The sequence below is a fragment of the Melospiza georgiana genome, chromosome 13, assembly GCF_028018845.1.
Source record: "Melospiza georgiana isolate bMelGeo1 chromosome 13, bMelGeo1.pri, whole genome shotgun sequence".
In the NCBI taxonomy this organism is placed as follows: Eukaryota; Metazoa; Chordata; class Aves; order Passeriformes; family Passerellidae; genus Melospiza; species Melospiza georgiana.
Window position 1 is genome coordinate 1,630,103 of NC_080442.1, and position 20,049 is coordinate 1,650,151.

The 20,049-nt window shown below is 40.0% G+C and overlaps 1 protein-coding gene across 3 annotated transcripts in view; it reads left to right on the forward strand.

Moving 5' to 3' along the window:
* The window catches only part of TLN2 (talin 2), a 142,900-nt gene that overhangs the window by 23,942 nt on the left and 98,909 nt on the right, over positions 1-20,049 (forward strand). For all 3 annotated transcript variants that reach the window (XM_058033114.1, XM_058033116.1, XM_058033115.1), the window contains one exon: positions 17,935-18,017. The gene's annotated coding sequence lies outside the window, so the exon portion shown is untranslated. The remainder of the gene's footprint in view (positions 1-17,934; positions 18,018-20,049) is intronic.

A 20,049-nucleotide genomic window follows, 5' to 3' on the forward strand; every position in this document is an offset into this window, starting at 1 on the left:
TTCCTAGTTAAACAAGTTAATATATACTTTTATAAGGTTCTTGCAAGAAAGCTCAGTTTAAATTGAAGAATAGGTTGCTTTTGTTTACTTAGAATCTTTTGCAGTTGGGATTTACAAATGCTACCACTTCAAAAATCCAGTATGCAGTTTATTAAGGTATTATGCAAACCAAAGCAAGCTTCCTGTTTAGCAATTATGTGTGCTGATGTTTTGTGATGAGTTTTTTATTTGAATTCTTCTGCTTTCACTAAATGATTAGATAATCTCTCATTTTGAAGTGGATTATAAAATACCAGACTGAATTTTAATTGCATATCTAGACCTAAGAGGGGCTAGTTCCAGAAGGTGCTTTCATCATTGGGTGTTCATTGGCATCCTGTTTGTCTTTTTTCTGTAATACTCTTGCCAGAATAGCTGAAACAAAATTCCTTCCACCTTGCTTTTGCTTGGGCTCTGAGGAGTTCTATTCTAGGTGACAGCAGTAAAAGAGAAGTGTTTGCTTACTAGGGAAGATTAAATAGGTGACACAGTGATGGTGCCTGGAGTGTGGGACCAAAAAAATCTGTGCAGGAACAGGCACAAAAGCTGTTGAATTACAGGGTGGAGACAAACAAACTGAAGTAAACTGAATTTCTCTGGAAAATATCCTTCAATACACAGTGAAGAGCTTGCTTTGACTTCCTTGTGGGCACATTTCCTTGCTCCATGTGCCATATCCCTGCTGTCAGTGTTTCCATTGCATGGCTGTTAGCACACATCTCCTTTATCCATGGATAAAGGCATCTTAGAACCCCAGCAAGAGACCAGAGTGAGTGAAATTGCATATGGATTCCATCCATGGGGAATGGCAGTACAGGCTGGGGCACTCTCTTGGGCATTTAGGTGTTTTTTCTGTGAAGTAAAGTGCTCCAAATTATGCTGCTGTTGTCTTCAAGTGGCTCAAGTGATTTGAAGTTCATATGAGTGGTGTCAGGAGGGTAACATGTGCTCATTTAGAAGGTAGTCAAGGGAGTAAATAGAAAAAAAATCAAAGACGCATTAGTGCTGTGGAAAACCAATATATACCATTTCTGACAAATGAGTTTTGTGTTTCTCACTGACTGTAGCACTTCTCTCAGTGTTTCTGTGAATTGACCTTTGGTGATACACTTGGGTTACTTTCAGGATAGCTGATGTGGTGGTGTGCAGTCTGTGAAGGTAAAACTGTAGAGGTCTGTTGATCTGAAGTTCCAACACTGTCAGTAGTTGAGCTGATGAGGAAAAGTAGGAAGAATAAGTGTCTGCAGCTTTTCTTCCTTATTAGAAGCACTGAGGGATCAAGTTTAGTCTTCACCAGATAGAAAACTCAGTAGGATTTGCATTTACTCAGTTTACAGTCAGTGAGAGGCCTCTTGATTTTTAACTGTTCACTTTGACTCTTTCAAACCATCTGGGGATTCTACTCAGCCTCTCTCTTTCTCCAGGGAATGTGGTTAAAGGAAAGGTGTCTGCAAACTTGTCAGTACAGATTTGTCACTGTCAGGTTCTATCTGAATCTTGATCTCATTATTGTGAGCTTCTGTTTAGTTTACCAGGAGTTCAGCTATCCTGCCATTTATGCAGGAGAAAAAAAATGAAAACAAACCAACAAACTGTGCATTTTCATTACAATTCTTGCTCTAATGTAAAATTTTTTAACTGCTTAAGTCCATACTTGGATCATCTTTAAACAAGAATTTTGTTTGAGGTAAATTGAGGGAAGATGCTGGAATGTCTCAGCCTTTATTTGATTCCTCTAATGCTGCAGCTGCCTCTGCATCCTCTTTTTTTCCAAACCACTGCAACTGTTGTGGTCCTGCTGTTGTCTTCAGTGTGCACTATTGCTTCCTTCCAGCACACTTAACTTGTTCATCACCTGCATGCTGCAGCTTTCTCTTTTTTGCAGCCTGAATTTCCTGACTTGGCTTTCTGCCTGCTGCTGCTGAAGGCTCCTTAGGGAACAACGTCAGAAAGGTCAAGCTTCTTTAACATGACAATACTGTCATTTTTTGTTACTTTAAGTAATTTTTTTTCTCTTTCCCATTTTCAGATATTGTAAATTATTTTCTAAAATTACTCTGTGTAATTTTTCAGTTGTTACTAGAGTTGGTAGTAATTAAAAGGTGCCATGCATGTGGTTCAAGTCAGTTTTTTGGTTAGGAATTAAACACAGTTAGGATCTGCTTAATACTCCTAACATGGATTTAGGTACAAGTGAGGGGCTGGATTTCTTCCCATTTCATCCAGGTAAAGTTGGTTCAGCTGAAAATCTGAGCTCTGAGCATGGGTCAGCCAATGGGTGACTTTTCCCTAATACTAAAGGACAGGGACTCAGCAAAAGCTGCAATTCTGCAGTGGATTGGCTTGCACAAAGCAGTTGTTTTGGAGAGCCACCAAAGGTGCTTTCCCAGGTGTTCAGCCTCCTGCAGTTGTGTCTCTCAAGCTTCTTATCATCAAGTGTGAATGCCACAGACAGTTTCTTCACAAGCACTCCATGGAAGCAGGAATTGCTGCCAAGCCCTTCTCTTTATCTTCCCCTTCAGCCTGCTGTTTTCTACCCTCTGGTGTTCAGGTTGCACAGTCATTGCTGGTCCTTTTAAAGGCTGTATATTTGCCTTGGAAAGGGCGCTGTTACTCCTCTCCATATCCAGAGAACCAAGGCAGCTGAAGCAATCTCAAGCTATCAAGCGCCTGTGCAAGGCTGTGAAAAACTTCATAGCTATATATGCTACAGAAATACTGAGTTCTGGTCCTCTTCCTTTTGTGGTATGTGTGGTTGGTTGCCCTTTCAAGGGTAAAGGGCTTGGAAACCACAGGACTTAGCTTTTATCTGAGGCTGTGGTGGCCTATTTGTGTCTCAGCCTGGTGGAGAAAGGGTTTTCTCCACTGAGAGGGAAGAGCATTTCATCTCTTCCCATCCTTTACTAAGGAATTAGTACAGCACCTTTGAAGGCTGAAAAGTGACAAACAAGGTGTCCAAGTTCTCCCTGGCAATGCCTGATTTTATATCTCTATAAAGCTTAACCTAGTCCACGGGAACTTTCCATCAGGACTTTCATGTTTACTCTTAACAGTCCTCTTGAGCATTGCCTTTTAGATTTAAACAGTGTAATCTGAGGGGAGAGCAGTATATCAGCACTAAATAAATCCTTACCAGCAGAGCCCAGAAGTGCAGCATTTGAAATCTAGTTTTTGAAAATAAGAAGGATTTGATGTTTTTAAAAAAATACCATGTAAACAGTTATTTTTCACGTGGTGGTGTAATTTAATTTTAATTTATTTCTACATTGTCCTGAGGTACTATTAGGTGTATAGGAGCTGGTATGATGAAATTAATATGAAGCAAATCAATTGAGGCTAAGTGGTAGTGTTTAGTTTGTGGGGACTATGGATTTGCTTAAGTAACAAGGTGTCAGAGGGTAAGTTGTAGGCTGTCATGGTTGTCATGTAATGCCCTAATCTGTTCCATTTGATGGCAGAAATGGTTGAAATTGTGCTGTGCTGTCCATAGTGGAATACGTTCATTGAATGGTAATGGAGAAACACATGGTTGGTTAAAATTTTTGTGTAATTATTGCATGAAATTTTGCATTCTGATTATATTTTGTCTTGTCATACGAAATGTGGCATAGAGTAGAAAAAATGACATAAGAAAGCCTGACTGACTGCAACTGAATTTTATTGCATTTTATAGTATGCAAGTTCTGAAATGAAAGACACTGGTGTTTGGTCTCTTTTTTGCTCAAGTTTTAACCATTAATTTTCCATGGCTGAACTGCTGTTGTATTCCAAAGGTAAGAAAATGACCTAACCTAGCTGGATTTTGCTTGGTTTTTAAACCATAGCAGTTTTCATGTAGGATTCTCCAGACTGAGCACATCACACACAGTGAGGAGAGGCACAGCCAGGAGGAGGCAGCTTTACAAACTGCATTTTATAGATGAAACCTGTGGGAGCACACCAGGAGCATAAATGACCTTCAGTGGTGGGACAGCAAACTCTGCCCTTGGTTGGATTTTTCTGCATTGCAGATGCTCTCAGATCTGTTGGTTGCAAGCTAATGTTCCAAAAATGGACTTGGCTGTCAGGTCTTTTTCTGCATAGTTCTGGTCCAGTTATGGATGTTTATAAGGAATTGTGGGCAGGCATGAGAAGTGATGTCAGCTCTGGGAATAGGGTGCCAGCTTCTTATGACACGTGTGAGTTGGTTTTGGGCTTCCACTCAGTAAATAAATAATGTTGAATAAAGCTATTTGCAGTCAAGGTTGTTTATCAGGTAGGCTAGAAATGATGAAGATAAACAGTTAAATGTTGCTAAGAGCATTTTAAAACTTAGATTTCTCCGACTGAGAATAATTGCAAGTAGTCAAACAGGTTTCAGATTTTGGAGAGCCTGATGGAAATTGGTTGTCTCTTTTGCTTGCTGGTTGTTCATATTGTTTGAAATGTGTTTTGTCTTTGAGAATGCTAAGAAAGAATCAGTGAGCTTTGGTTCGTTGACTGTAAGCTCCTCCACTTTTGTCTTTCCAGAAACTCTGCCTGTAAATGAGGTGGTATTTCATGGCCTAGATTTTTAGTGTTTGCCTGCCTCTTCATCATGCTCACAACTCCATGTGGAACTCCAGGATTAGAATCTGTTTTACTTTTCCTTCCCCTTGTCTAGGCTGTCATTTAGCATGCCCAAAGTGCTCTCTTGGGTAGTAGTGCTAAAAAATGTACATATTCACCTTTCTCTGGTTCATTTTGCAAATTCCTTTTCTGGAGGTTCATCTTAGACTGGATCAAGCAAGGCAGTGGAAAGCCTTGTATGAAACAAACCATGCCAGAGTCAGGAGTGATTAAACTGTGACAGCATAGCTGTCAAATTACCTGAAATTATCTAAAAATGCTCTAACAAAGCATGCGTAGCATATTAAAATGTACAAAAGGTAGGAATCTTGGCTAGAGCATGCCAGTGGTTTTTTTTTTTTTCCCCCCCAATCTCTAGATGGAAACATTACCAGAAACATTTGCAGTCAAGCAGAAAATGCAGCAACAGTGCAGGGCTGTGTTGAAGAGTTGGGCTGGAGTTCTGATGCTGCTTTCTTGCACAGTTACTGATTATCAGTTAACTCTCTGAGCATGGTCTGCCACACCTGGCATTGAGCATCCAGAATTGAGCTGCTGAGTGAAGAACACTCTGCATACTGATTGAAAATACCTGATTTTTCAGAACTATTTTTAAAAGAAAAAAATTAACTTTCACCACAGTTTGATTTAAGAAAAAGAAATGCCCCCTCAGCCTTGAACTAACAGCAAAACAACCCTTGCAAGCAGTTTTCCAACAAGAACTCCTCTATTCAGTTTTTATTCCAACACTATCCATTCCATTAAATAAATTTAAGAGCAATACCAGGATGTCTGGTTGTCTAGAAGAAGAACTCAAATCTCTAGTTATCTTTAGCAGGTATCAGCACAGTAACTAATTGTCTTGGAATCACTGTTTCTGATTTTTAAATTTAGTTGTGTTTGGAAAGTTGGCTGCTTGTTGCTGAACATTCTAACGTTAGTGTCTACAAATCTTACAGAAAAGATAGAAAAACAACTATTCTGAGTATCATTCAAATTTACAGCTTGTGTGGGAAGGCAAATTCCTTGGGAGACTGAACCAAATAGTCCCCATAACTTTTCTGGAAACTGTCTCATTATTGGAAATTTCTTTTTGTGTGAATATTTAATTTGGAGCAGGGACCTTTGAAAATTTAGATTTTATAGTTCTTAACCACAGAAACACGAATTTTTTTTTCCTCTGGGCTAAATTCAAGTATTGTTCAATGCTATCACAGGATTGAAGTGTGCAGGGTATTGGAATAAGGTCACAGCTGGAATTTGACCATGTGGCTCTGCTTGCTGACAATGTCTTCTCATTCTCTAGCTCATATTGCTGTGCACAATGCCTTCTGTGAAAGAGAGCCCTGGAATTCCAGTGGAACTTTGTTCTGGATGCCTGGGTTAAAGCAGGGCTTTTGCAGCCACAAGGGGAGATATGGAGGTACAGTGTGACTTCAGTGAGTTTTTACTGCTGTCACTCTGAGCATTCAGCTGGTTGTGCACTCGGGTTGCACATGTGGTGTCTTCTTCAGAGGGTAGGTTAGGGCATCTCTGCTTTGGTAGTTTAGGGCATCTCTGGTAGTTGAGGGCATCTGGAGCTTGGCATCTCTGCTGGAACTGCCCATTTAAAGGCTGACAGCTTCCTCCAGCCCTCAGAGGGGTGGCTGCATTCATGAAAACAGTGAAAATGGACCACAAGACAGAAACAACTGCTTGGGTTTTGGACCACTGGGGAAGCTGGGAGTGCTTCTAAATCCCCTGTGGAGAATGAGAGATGCCTTGGAACATGTCCTGAAAGTTGGTTGTTTCACAGGAGTGCCTGGTAGGGGGAACTGCAGTGCTCTTGTGGAGCAGTTACTGCTGCAAATGAAAGTCAAAGGGAAACAAAAACTCCTTTGCAGCTTGAAGATGAAAACTTCAGAGAAACTGGGCTTCAAGTAGAGAGCACAGAAGTTTCTGGGAGAGTTACAAACCACCCCATGACCCTGAAGAAAGCTACTGTGTTTTTGTGAGGGTTTATTTGTCTGCCTTTTATGAAAACACCTGAAGTTGCCAAGGTCCTGGTTGTTTTTACGCTGGTCCTCTTTGCAGCTACTTCCATCTCTGAAATTCTCAAGAATCTCTTTGATTGTCTTGGTATTGCAGCCCTGGGGCGGGTGAGCATGGCTAGGTGACCCTTTCTTCCCCAGAGCCTGATTTGTGTGAAGGTTTTGTGCAGCAATGACCTGTCAGTTCAACTGAAGCACAGATGTCAGGGCAGAAGCCTCTGCAGATACAGCTGTTCTTTTATGCTTTTACTGCTATCTTGATGCTGTTGTAAATTTTGATTTTGTTGTTTTAAAAGTCTCCTCTGTGATAGTTGTACAGCACCCTTATAGACACTTCCTTTGTACAGAGGCATTTCCTCTGAACTCTTTTATTTCATGTATACTTATCAGATTACTTTTTTGTCTTACCATTTTTTGAATGTTTTCTCTGCTGCCTGTTACAAACAGGTTAGGATTGTTAACATTATATATACCCATATGTCTAGGGAAAATCATGGAATAAAGAAATGAAAAAACCTTCACTTCTGTTTTTTGCCCATTTTTTCTTTCTCCTGCTTTCCCTGTGACTAGAAGTTCAGTATTACAATTTAACTGAAGTAATTCTGTCACTTCAGGCATAGATGTCCTTGGGGCAAGAAGACATAAAAGCTCAGAGACACAGACTGTCCATCATAAGGCTTTTTTACTTCCCCAGCCATCTGGTGGTTGTGGAAAAGTCTTTTCTGTCACCTGAGTTTTTTCAAGCCTTCATTTCTGGGTCCATGCAATCAGAGACTGATACTCTCCACCTTCACAGATTTCTGTACAACTGCAAAGATACAGGAGGATAGCAACAGTGCCAGAGCAGATGAGCTGTTCTCAAGTGCACTGGCTAAGTTCTAGGCAATTGTGGGGATTTCTTCAGATTTAAGATGCTGATCCTTGGTCTCTTCCCTGAGGGAGAACCTCTCCCCTCCAGCAATTCAGAAATATTTCAGAAGAATTGGATATTGTGTAACTGAGTATTCTACATTGCTAAAACTTTGCTCCTCTGGCTGTTGTGTGTGTGTTTCTGAAGCTACACTAATGTCATGCAGCATTTAGTCTTTGTTGGATCCTGCAGTGGTGCTTCTAAACACAAGACCTGATCTGTCATTTCCAGGCTCTGACTGATGTGTGCCCTGTCACTTTCTAACCAAGAGAAAAGTTTCCTCTGTAAATATTTGCCAGTTGCCGGTTCAGGGCAGCATTCCAAGTGGCAAACATGTCAACCAGAAGTGTGTTTCTTCCCACATGCTTCTCCCCATGCCAGTCCAAAAAGAGCATTTGGCTTGGACATTCTTGGCAGAATTGCTTCCAAAAACTTGCTGTCCATCTGCTCCTACAGCTAAGTGCTGTCCGAGGAGCCAGTAACACATAGTTGTAGGAGACTTGAGTGTTAATCATTCATGAGAGCAGCTGGAGTGAAAGGAAATCCAGAACACAGCTCTGAGTTGGGCTGCTCTGAATTATCAGACAAGTCAGAAGCTTTGCTTTCCAGAGTGCACTGTGACAGAAGTGGAATCTATCACTTAAAGCATCGTGAGGAGTACTTGAAAGTTGTTATGATGAAACCCATTTAATATCTAAACCACAGATTTAGAAACAGGGCAATGAAAATGCAAGTTGAATTCAGATATTGCCACTTGGCCTGTTAAATATTACCTACCAAGGTACAGTTGCATTATTTTGCCAGTTTTCATGAACATGCTCACTAGCTCTGTTCATACCAAATGGCTTATGTATAATGTTGTGCTAATCATTTACTTAATGTTGTTTCATGCATGTCTGTGATCTGTGACCAAAGTGAGTGCTGCTGAGCAGGTATTTTACTTGTTGCATTCAACAGTCACTTGCATTCTTGATAGACTCTTTGACTCTTTTATTTTAATTTTAAGATCTGTACCTTTTTCCAGCAAAAGCTCTCTGGGCAGAAGTTTCAGACTTTTTTTTGCATCTCTGGTTAGTTCCTGTTCTCTGATTGCTGGGCTCAGTCTGTAGCTGAGCTGCTGCATTACTCCAGATCTGAATGTTCCACATGAGCTTCATTTGTCACTCACTGGGTTCTGCCTGGGTTGGCTGTGGCTCTCCTCATGTGACACAGCTGGCGTGTCTGCAGCACTGAGGTCAGTTGTCACCTCTGTGCTAACTTGATCCAATAAAACCATTAAATGCAGAATTGGACACAGGTCATGATCATCAAATTTTGCTTTTCGTGCAAATTCTGGATGTGGTGTTCTGGCTTTTTGGCAGAGAAGGGAAGAAAGGTTAGGGAGTGTTGGATGCAGTAACTGAAGGTCCCAAGTTTGCTATGTGTTTCAAGCTGCCTGCACTCTCCTTGTTAAATATATTTTTTGCCAAAACATTGAATATGGGCTTTATATGCTTGGAGAATTAATATGCAGGAAGCATGTCTTTTCTGAAGTGAGACTTTGGGATGAAAACCAGAGAGATTTTAGCAGAGCTGTTAAGATGACTCAGCTGAGTTATAACAGTAATTTCTCCTTTCAAAATCTGGAAGCAATTAACACTTCAGATGTGCTTTTCTAATGCAGTGGAATCAGTCCCTTGGGCAGACGTTGCAGGAAAAAACTTTTGGAATTAACTTTGGATATCCACTGTATGTTATTGTGAAAATACTGAAATGCAATATGCTGACTGGAGCTGAGAATGCAATGTTTTACCTCTCCCTTTCTAAAGCCTTCACACTATGCACACTGTTAGTGTTTCAGAAAGACCAGATAGGAAAATTCCTTGATTTACTCATTTTTTTGGCTTCAACTCCAGGACAATGAATGGAAAATCAGTGAAAATACATCTTTCTGGGATCTCTGTTATCCAAAGTATTACAAGTCAGTTCATTCTTCCATACAAACAGTTTGGTGTGCTGCTGACATGTTGAAAATGCCGAGTAGTTCTGTTCTAATTTTTTTTTTGCATTTGGTGGTTTTGTTTTGTGGGGGGAGTTTTATTTGAGGATTTTTTGGGTTTTTGAAGCATGAAATCCTGCAGCTGTATGGGGCAACCATGCAGTGGCAGGTAAAGGGCATTGTCTCCATCTGCAGTGTTGCAGGCCCACAGTCACCTGAAACAACTGAAGCCAGCTCTGAGTGACTGAGATTGAGTGCCTGAAGTTTTTTTGCAGTGTTTAAGTAGCTTAGTTGACATGAAGGCAAACAATGCTTTCTCTTTAGCAAATTGCCTCGGGGTGACCTGATTTCAATTTCTGCACAGCAAGATTATGGGAGTGTGGGCTGGTGTGTGGAGGGAGCTTACAGGAGGTGACTCCAAGGTGAACCACAGTGAGGCAGGAGGTTGGAAATGGAAGCAGTTCCCGTGTGGGGGTGAATGGAAATTGGGATTTGACAATCTGTGTACACATCTGACTTGGTTCAAGACCATATCAGTGCACAGGAGTGATGGAGACTTGCTTGCTTTTTACCCTATTGAATAAATATATTTATATAAAAAACCCTTGATCTAAGACCACCACATATCTAGAAGTAGGGGAAGCATCTTGAAAAGGATTATTTCATGTTCTCCACTGTAACTCAGGTGCTGTTTCATTCCAGAAATGTGTGCTTGGAAAGCTCAGTGTGTCAAGAGAGGGCATCTCTCCTCTGTTTACTGGAATGGGGGAGTGAGAAGGAGGTTGAGCTTCTCATATTTTCAATTTCAATTGAGTATTAAGTGTATGCATTTCTTAGGTCTGTGTTTTCCAGCACTGCCTCTCCTCCTGCCCCCACTTTAATAGCCCTTCCTGACAGTGTTCTCCCCTAGGACACAGTAAGTGCTGTTCATCCTGTCTGTGCACACTGCAAAGCATCATTTCTGTTCTTCAGGGGACTTGAAGGGAAGTAATTAAAATGACAGGAAGTGCTTGGGACTGAAAGATTTATGTCTGTGGAAAGATCTTATGAAATTCAAAGCATATTAGAATCAGAAAGAATTGATTTGGCAGCTGCATAGTTAAAGAACTGCTGTTTCTTTCTGAAATGTTAACTTCATGTCCTCCAAGGCAAATCAGGCAGAAAGGGAACTGCTTTATGCATTTTTGGTATAGTGAACAGCAGTGATGTGTGCAGTCTGTAAACATACTAAATTCTCCCTTGCTGAGGAACACTAATAGGTGGTTGTGATTAAAGCTGCCTTTCAAATTCCCCTTCCCTCAGTCACATCAAAAGACATGCACCTTCTTCAAGAAGTCAATGCAGGAGGTAGACACTGAGCTTCTGTTTGATGTGTCTTTACTCACTTGTATAAATGGCTGTGATTTGGAGAGGGAAGTGTATTTAAAGTAATTTAGAATCATGGTTAATGTTAAAAATTTTGTATGGGAGGCTTGATACCAAGTCCTGGTACTGGGAGAACATGAGCTGCAAGCATACAAGAAAATCAACAAGTTGTGCCTTGGCCTTTACTTCCCCCAGAAATGATTTATTGGATGTTCTCCACATTTCCTAGTGTTCTGAAGTTGTGTCTTTTCCCAAGTGCTGATGGGGTTTTCAAACTGGGGTGTATCTATGCAATGGACTTCCTCCTGCTGGAAACTTCTCACCTTGACTGTGTTGGAAATGCAGAGTGTGCTGATGGGATGGAGTGTGGAGAGCACCCAGATAAGGTCATGGTGAGCTCTGGAAGAAGGCCACGTGTGCTTGCATGTCTGAAATAGCAACATATATGTACATGTGTGTGTGTATGTAGAGTTGGGCCAGAATCACTCCCCCCCACACCTCAGTGACGTTGCATTTTGTTTGGTAACCAGGTTTCATTCTCAGGAGGTCTAGGACTGGTGCTGTCTGTTTGGAAATTCTCTGTAATGCAGGCCTGGCCCATCGAAGCTTTGTTGGTATGCTAACAGAAAGGAGTTTAAATTTGTTTTGTATCATTCTGGTTTGAGTTCAAAATACTTTATCACTCCATGCATCACGAATTTCTATGCTAACATGAACTTTGAATATTTAGTATAGTTGTGATTCGCTGTGTTTCCTTTCAGGATAGTTAATGTGGTGCCTAAATTAAGTGTTTAACAACTTGGTGTGAAGATATGGAAATTTTACAAAGCACTGCTCTTTAAAAGGAAGCTCTTCAGTCTACTGAAGTAATGAGGATAGTATAAAAATGGAAGATCCGAATTTTCTATCTGCTGGAGCTGGGTTTCCAACACTTTGGATCTGGACTCTCTGAACTATTACTCTGCTGACCCTTTGGATGCAAACACAGAGCAGCCCAGCTTTCTAGGAGTGTGTTTGGAAGTTGGCAAACTTGCTGTTAGTCATGCCAAAGAAGTAAAGTGTATGTTTTGTCTGCTGCAGGGTGAGTGAGCCATAGCTCTGTTGTGAACAGATTTAGCTGGCAAAATTTAGCTGCAGTCAGCTTGAGCATTGCACCATCAGAATGGCAGGTGCCCTGTCTCGGTAACATGCTCTGAGGAAATTGTGCCAACAGCAAAAACCTGGTGCTGTTTTGTTGTGGGATTGGTTATTTTTCTTCTCTCTCTCTCTCTCTCACCTGCCCACTGAAAGATTACTTTTGTTATTTTATTGCCTCTCCAGCTCATGCACCAGCCCTGGACGTGAAATCTCAGCTTCTAGCAGCCATGTTGCCAATGACTTTATTTGCAGGTATTGAGGCAGAAGGGGATGATGAAATGAGTGTCCTTGTTCAAGGTGGAAGTGTTCACACTGCAGACAGTCTCACTGGGGATTGGGAACATGGCCTATTGTATCCTGGATTGATATGCCTTTTGGGATAAGTAGTTTAAAGGGAAATGTGAACCCACTGTAGACTATTGAGGAGAAAGGTTTGAGGCCTGAGTGATTAATGACTCAAAACCAAAGCAAAAGTGCAGTTCCTGTATTATTGTTTTTATGGTAGTTGTTTATGACAGCTGAATTCACACCTTTTCATAAAGGTCAGGCAAAATGTACTATTTTTTATTTATATTGCCATAGGAGGGCAGAAACTCAGCAGGTGCCACTGAACCAGTGAATCTTTGCTTTAGACTGCTGAATTACTGATTCTGTAATGTTTAGCACTGTAAATGGATGAGAAACCTGTTTAATTTTGGCCTGAGTACAAGTACATATTTGAAAATTCAGAGTGTACAGCAGCACAGCATGAGAAGAAAATAGTCCCTTTGCTGAGGGATTTCTGATATTTGGGGTTGTGTTCACTGCTCAGCTCCTGGTATCCTGTAACTGTTCTACACTTTCTATAAAAGCTTGGCTTGGCATCTTCTTTGCATTTGTTAACTGCTTGCAGACTGTTTTGAAATAAAGGATAACATTAACATAGATTGCAAATTGTAAAAGGTCAGAAACTACAGGTAGTGTGAATGGTACCTTGGTGAGCAAAGTGTCACATAGTCATTTTTTGAGGACCTGTTGTTTCACATCTTTACTTGTCATTTTAAATTACTATACATTGTATTATACAGTTGCAAATTATATGTTTAGCTCTGCTTTTGAAAGACTATATTCTAAGCTCAAATCTATATGTTGTATTTTCTGGGATCCCCATGGCAGGAAGGAAATGATGAATCTGTCTCCATGTTCTTAGAAGGCTAATTTGTTATTTTATGATATTATATTAAAGAGTGCTATACTAAACTATACTAAAGAATAGAGAAAGGACAGACAGAAGGCTTAACAAGACACTAATGAAAATCTTGTGACTCTCCAGAGTCCTGACACAGCTGGACTGTGCTTGGTCACTAAGTTAAAACAATTCACATGTTGGATAAACAATCTCCAACCACATTCCAAATGTTTGAAATAACTTACCAAGGATAACTGAATGTGAATATTTGCTGTAGCTTTTTCTGTAGTAGCCATAACAAAAATCATAGTAGTAAAAAGATTGAAAGTTATCACTTAACCATAATAGGAGCACAGCTTCCTTTAAACAAGGTTTAAAGTGTTTCTCCTAGACAACAAAATTGGAAACTTTTTTTTTAAATTTATCTAGAAACTGGAGTTCAAAATAAAGTTCAAATAATAACTGCTCCTTTATGAAAAACTATTGATTGCTCTTGAAGAGCCCTGAACAGAAGGCAAGTGATATTTGCTTGACAAAAAGTTCATATTCATGAAAACAGAACATTAATCACAGAAAGTTGGGTCAGCAGCATAATGTAAGAGATGAAATTTACATAATTTTGAAAATTAATCAGAGTAGCTGACTTTAATGATCACAGCAGATACTTTTTCTCTGCTATATGCAAACATGAAGCTTTGAGAAGAAATTAATGCCAAACTTTGCTCTTGTGGTGCAGAATTTACTTGTTCTACCTATTCAGACTTCCTCAAAGCTGTTATCCCAGATGTGCAGGTTGTTGTAAGGATTGATAGCTGAAATACAGTAGTTAAGGTCTGATAAGAGTGAAGCAATAATAGGTCCTGAGGGGCTGAAAGCTGAGTTTTGGCAGAGCAGTGCAGGGATGAGCTACCACCATCTGTCAGGTGCCCATGAAGTCTGGCTTGAACCAGCGCTTTAAGAACTTCACCATTTTTAAGGAATAACATTTTGTTCCAAGTAGGGAAGAACTGCATTGGAGAGTACAGTTTCACATGGGGCATAGCCAAATTTGCCTAAATGCTGAAAAACCTTCTAGTAGGTGAATTGAGATCATTTATGAGGTAGTCTTGAAGCAAGTAACAGAGACAGGTGAGAAGGAACTAGAATTTAAAGAAGTCACACACTACAGGACATGTGAATTAGTACCAGCCTGAAACAGCCATTCAATATCTTTATTATGAGCAAGGAACATAGTTTGGAACTTGATCATAGAACTAAACTCCTCAATGCTGCACATGTCCTAAACTCAACTTGCCAATGTCCCACAGTAACTATTCCCCTGTCTGTAGCTTTAAAATATTAAGCTGTCAGCAGATTCATTTAGCAGAGGTGATACAGTGAAGGTGAATGCCAACAGGATTAAAACACACCCTGTGTAATGGAGCATAGATTTGGGTTTGGTTGTGGTGTAAAAAACCCCAAACCCACACAATCAAAGCAGCACAAACAAAAAGAACAGCCCACAGAGCACAGCATAGGAAAAACACACATCATAAACCCAAAGGAAATACGTGGGCAGAAAGATCTTCCACGTTCACAAAATGTGGTATGAGATGATGCTGGAATTCATGTTTGATCTGAGCCTGAAATCCAAATGCTACTGAATGAAACTGTTACCACCAAGAATTTAGAGATTACCTAGGAAATATCTATAAAGATAAAACTGTAATTTACTTCTATTTCATAGTGTAGGAATCTGCAGTAGAATGGAGAAAGTACATTCTGCTTCGGTGCTTTTGTTTATTTAGTTTTCTTGTTCTGTAAACAACATCACTAGCATTTGAACCAAAAACATTTCATAGAAATGTAGCTGCAGCTAAGGAAAGAGAGGAGAAGGGGGGAGCCAGGGGGCTGCTGCTAAGAAATACTCCAGATATTGAGAAAGCCCTGTGTAAACCTCTGCAATTAGGTGGTTCATGCACTCAGTGCTCCCACCCTCCAATAATTGTGGACAAATCCTGGGTTCAGGGCAGCTGCTTTGCTGACTGGGCTTCTAGGCAGTCTAGTTCCCTCTCTGACTGCATTCCAGGAAGTGAGCACAATAGAATAAAAAAACAGTGATTAATAGGTTTTTTTAGGGACTCTCCATCTCCCTGTTGATAAGTAAAAAAATATATGGCTGCTTCAGCAGTAAATTAACCCACTTGCAACATGAATGTTGTCTCCACAGTCATATTTATTCCAGCTAGTCTTACAGTATATCATAGTACAAACAACTTTTGTTTTCCTCACACTCCACAAGATATATTCAGATTTCTACTCTTAAGTATTTTGATAACTTAAAATCTACTATTTAAAATTGGCATTTTGAAACATGGTATTCTATTAATTGAGTTACTCTGGTAATATATGCAAATTAATGGTGTTGTTTCATCCCTTGATGTAAAATATTAAGACAGCAGTTGCCTTACCCCCTTCCTTCCTAGTCTCATTAACACTTGAGTAAATAGATAGACCCTCCTGGTAAACTACAGAAAAATAACTTTCTCCTTACCTATGTTTGGTGTACAGCTTGGAAAAAACCCAAACTATTGGAGATTTTTGTGTTTGCTTGTTTTTTTGTGTGTGTGTTTTTTTGTTTTTTTTTTTTAATTTTTATTTTAAGCAATGATTCTCTTTTGGAACTGCCTTTGAAAAGGGCAAATTTCAAAGCAGTTTCACAACTATTTAAATCACCATGATGGTAACAACATATGTTGAATTGGAAAATGTATCTGAGGGCCTTCGTGTGGTGCAGCTAGAAAGGAGCAATATTGGGATGGTCCCTTCATTCTCCTACATCTGGTTGTGCTCTTGGCTGGATGTGGTGTGTTCTGCAGGCATTCAGGTTTTGGTACAGGTGCAGAAGGTGCCAGCCTGCATTGGGGGTGGCTCTGAGTAGAGGTGATGATGCTTCAGCTGCTGCTTTGTGCTGGCAGAGCATGGGGACTGGGAAGGCTCTGGTGTCTTTGTTAGCAGAGTGGGAGCAAAGACAGTGGCAGCTGCAAGGGACTGAGCTACTTCACAGCTGAACTTGATAGAAATTTTAGAACCTTCCAATATATGCAGGTATGGAGAAGGACATAGAGATGTAGGAAGTGGGGTGGCTGGCGAGTTTATGGGCTGTACTGAACAGGAATTTGGATGTTACTGTAATGCAGATCCTTGTCTTGCAGATCAATCCCTATGCACTGACACAGCCACCTCAGGGAATGCCTCAGATACTCAGATTTCTGTGAGCTGAACCTGCTTTTATCCTCACCTGATGGTTGAGGGAAGCCCATGAGGTGCAGGCTGCTGGCACACCTGTAATTAGATGTAATTGTGCATTACTTGCTCATTACTGGGAACTTGGCAGGCATTGAGAAGTTGGATGAGAGTGATCAAGGATCTCAATTTCCAAGTAGAAAACGACTGCATTGCCTGTTTTAATGCAGGTGCAGGTGATAAATTGGGGGCTGAAATAATTGTGGTATGCATCCTGCATTTACTCTGGCCTGCATTAAATCTGTTAACCTGTAGTTAATAGTTGTGTTGGCATAGAGCTGATGTTGCTTAAAAGTCCACTGAAAGCAAAAAATCACTTTTCTAACCAACCAAGACAAGAAAAACATTAAGTGATGAATTTGTTTTATCAGAAATGTTTTTGGCAGCTTTGGTTGGTTAAAATTTGCAAGAATTCTTTTGTTGCTGTGGGCTTTTCTCTGCTAAAAGGCATTCCCTGCCATGTAGCTGTATGAAAGTGTAACTCTATTCTTTAACATCCTGGTCTTTCTAAATTGATGCATGAACTGGTTTCAAATTTGGGTAGCTGCTGTGGATCAGAACTTCATTTGAATTTTTAGGTTATCCAGGAGATGTAAAATTGGGATGAGAGCCTTCCATAGCTGCACACATGGAACACAAGGCTTTGCCAGCAGCCAGACCTGGGCCTGGGTAATGCTGAGCCTGGGGATGTTTGGAGAGACTGGCAGAGATGCTGGTGTTTATTTCAGAGCACTCTGGGCATCCAGAATTGCTAAATGGCTTGTGTGCAAGCTGATTTGCCCATCCTCATTATTATTAAACCACTATGATATATTAGCTTTTGTTTAGAGTAAAAACTGACAAAGGAGCCTAAGAAACCTAGGGGGAAAAAAAAGAAAAATTCTAATAAACAAACCCAAACAAGAAAACCCATCTCCTCAAAACAGCCAAAGCCTTGAAACAGAGTTTGTCATCTTTTAAAAACAAAACAAAACTCTGTTTTTACCTTGTTTTTTGCAATCGCAGTTTCAGAAGGAAGATTGCCCAGAGAGGCCTGAGTTGTGGTGATTAAACTGTCATTCCACACAGGGACAGTAAACTATGGAAAAGCAAGCTAATGCAAAATAAATGAAATGGTTTAGAGAGGTCAGTGTGATAGTTTGATTTATGTTAACACCCAGAATTGTGCTACAAGTGTTTTCATAATTGACACTTTTGGCAATTTCAAAGTGTTTACCTGTAAAAACTAATGAATTCATTTATTATGAGCTCTTATGTGTGAGTAATTTAGTAGCTTGGACTGAAATTTATTTTCTTCAGCACAAAGGCCTTTTGGCAATGCAAATTGTGACTCCTGAAGGGAAAGGGAAACTTACAACTTCCTCAGAAAGTACTTGAAAGTAGAAATTATTGAACTGGGGATAAGACAGTAACTTGTTTGTGTTTTGTGTTACAGACTGGGTTGCTGGAAGCCTTCCATGTGATCAAACAGTACTTTCAGACAAACTAATTTTCTATTAAATGAAGTTTAATTTTGAGGTAAGGTCCTGTTTAATTCTCTTTGTAATGCATATAATGACATAAAGCCTAGAGTAATTTAAAAGCTTGTACATATTAGTATAAAATTTTCTGTAGGGAGAATGTGAAATACATACTTCTGTGACTGTGTGTTTATGAAGAGAAAATCTGAGCTGAAAAATGAATGTGATGAATGAACATTGAAGTGCCAGATAAATATTGTAATTAACAGCCTGGAGATTAACCTGACTGTGACAGACATGGACTGTTTTGAATCAGTTGCCAGGGAGACTGGAGAATATGATCATGTAATAAGTGATTTCTCTAAGCCTTGAGAAAAAGGGCCATGCCTTTCCTTGGTATGAAACAAACAGCTGAGAGATGAATTAACTCTTTCATCTGAATACATGTAAGAGGTGGCAAAAAGAACAAGGAAAAATCATTGCTAGAATAACTTCACAGATAAATCACCACTTCTGTGCTGTAATGCTCTCAGAAGAGAATGTCACTAAATGGTAAAATTGGCTTTGGGCAAGGTGTTAATAAATCTCACCCCACGTTCTTCATCTGTTGGAGTTCCTTTGACCTTGTCCACATTGCTGTTCTAAATGTGGCTCTGGCTTTGACTGCTCATCTGGAAATGGAGCTTGAAATACTCAAAGGTCGCTAATGGAATTTGTCCTGCAATTCTCCATCTTTGAAAAATGTCTTCAGTGAACTTTCACAGCAGCCTATAATTAAAGCAGCATGTCAGTTTGTATCAAATATGTCTAAGGACAAGGGTAAGTGAAGGTGGTTTAGGTACATATTGAAGTAGGCTTTGCTAGGAAAAATAACAAAATGTGTGAGTTTCGCTTCAACCATTTTAAGGCTTCTGAGCTGACTTTGAGCTTATTGGTGAGATGTGCTCTTGGTGAGCACATTTGGTGTAGGAGGAGGTTTGACTTCACATTAGCACACAGTTGGCAGTGTACTAGACTCAGTATAATCCAATTGACATGTAATGTTTGCACACACTGTCACCCCCTGTGAAAAGTTCAGCTGTTTCATGCTTGCTTTGTTCCTCTGTCTCTGCTGTAGAAGCAGTGAGCAGTGGACGTTTTGGGGTTCAATCCTGTTCCCTTCTGAAATCTAGGTTTTTCTCAAACCCTGCTCATCAATCTTTATAAGGACCCCATCACCTTCTGATTTCTGTCCTTCCTTATCCAGTGGTTGTGAGCTTTTTTTTATCTTGGGGGTGTGGAGTGCTCAGTCTGTGTTGTCCTGTTCTGTGGCTGTGACAGAGATGTTAATTTGATGGGTGCAAGCACACTGTTCTTGCTGAGCTTTTCTGTTTTCATTAATGTTGCTGATTCTGGTAGTAACTGAGCTTTCTGCAGTCTCTAGCTATAGATCTTTTTTCTTTCCTCAGCTACTCTCTTTTTTTAATTTTTTTTCCCTTTTTATCCCTTTATTAGTTGTTCAGAGCTCTTTTGACTAGCCATTCCCTCTTTGTTTCTTCTTTTGGAAGAAGTGTTCTTTTTTAATAAAAAATAATTTAGTAATCAAAAAGCAGAGTCTGACATCTTTGCCTGAACCTGAGGTTCAAAAAAAAACGTTTAGAGCTGGCACTCAGCCTTTAAGATGATGAGAAATGGTGAAGTTTTGAGACATCTTGTTGTGCCTTCCCTCTCTGTTCAGGTGCTGGCATCAGAAAATGAAAGGAGCATGCACTAAGGTCATTCCACCTTGCTGCAGTAGCATCAGCCAAAGCATTATTATTCTAAAAATTATAAACTATGGCTGGTAATGTGTGTGTGGTAAATCTCAAGGAGATGATGGAGGTTGGAAGAGCAAGAAAAGGTTATTTTCAGTAGCTGTTTAAACCCATTGGAAGGAGATTGCATGGTCTGCTCTTTTTCTCTTTGCCGTGGCACCATCTGAGTTGTAGACTGTGTGTAAACTTTCCAGCACTGCCAGGATATGATGACAGTTCCATGTCACCACCTTTCTAATGAGGGATATATGTTGGATTACAATTGCTGTCTTCACTGACATGAAGGTTTTTTATTTT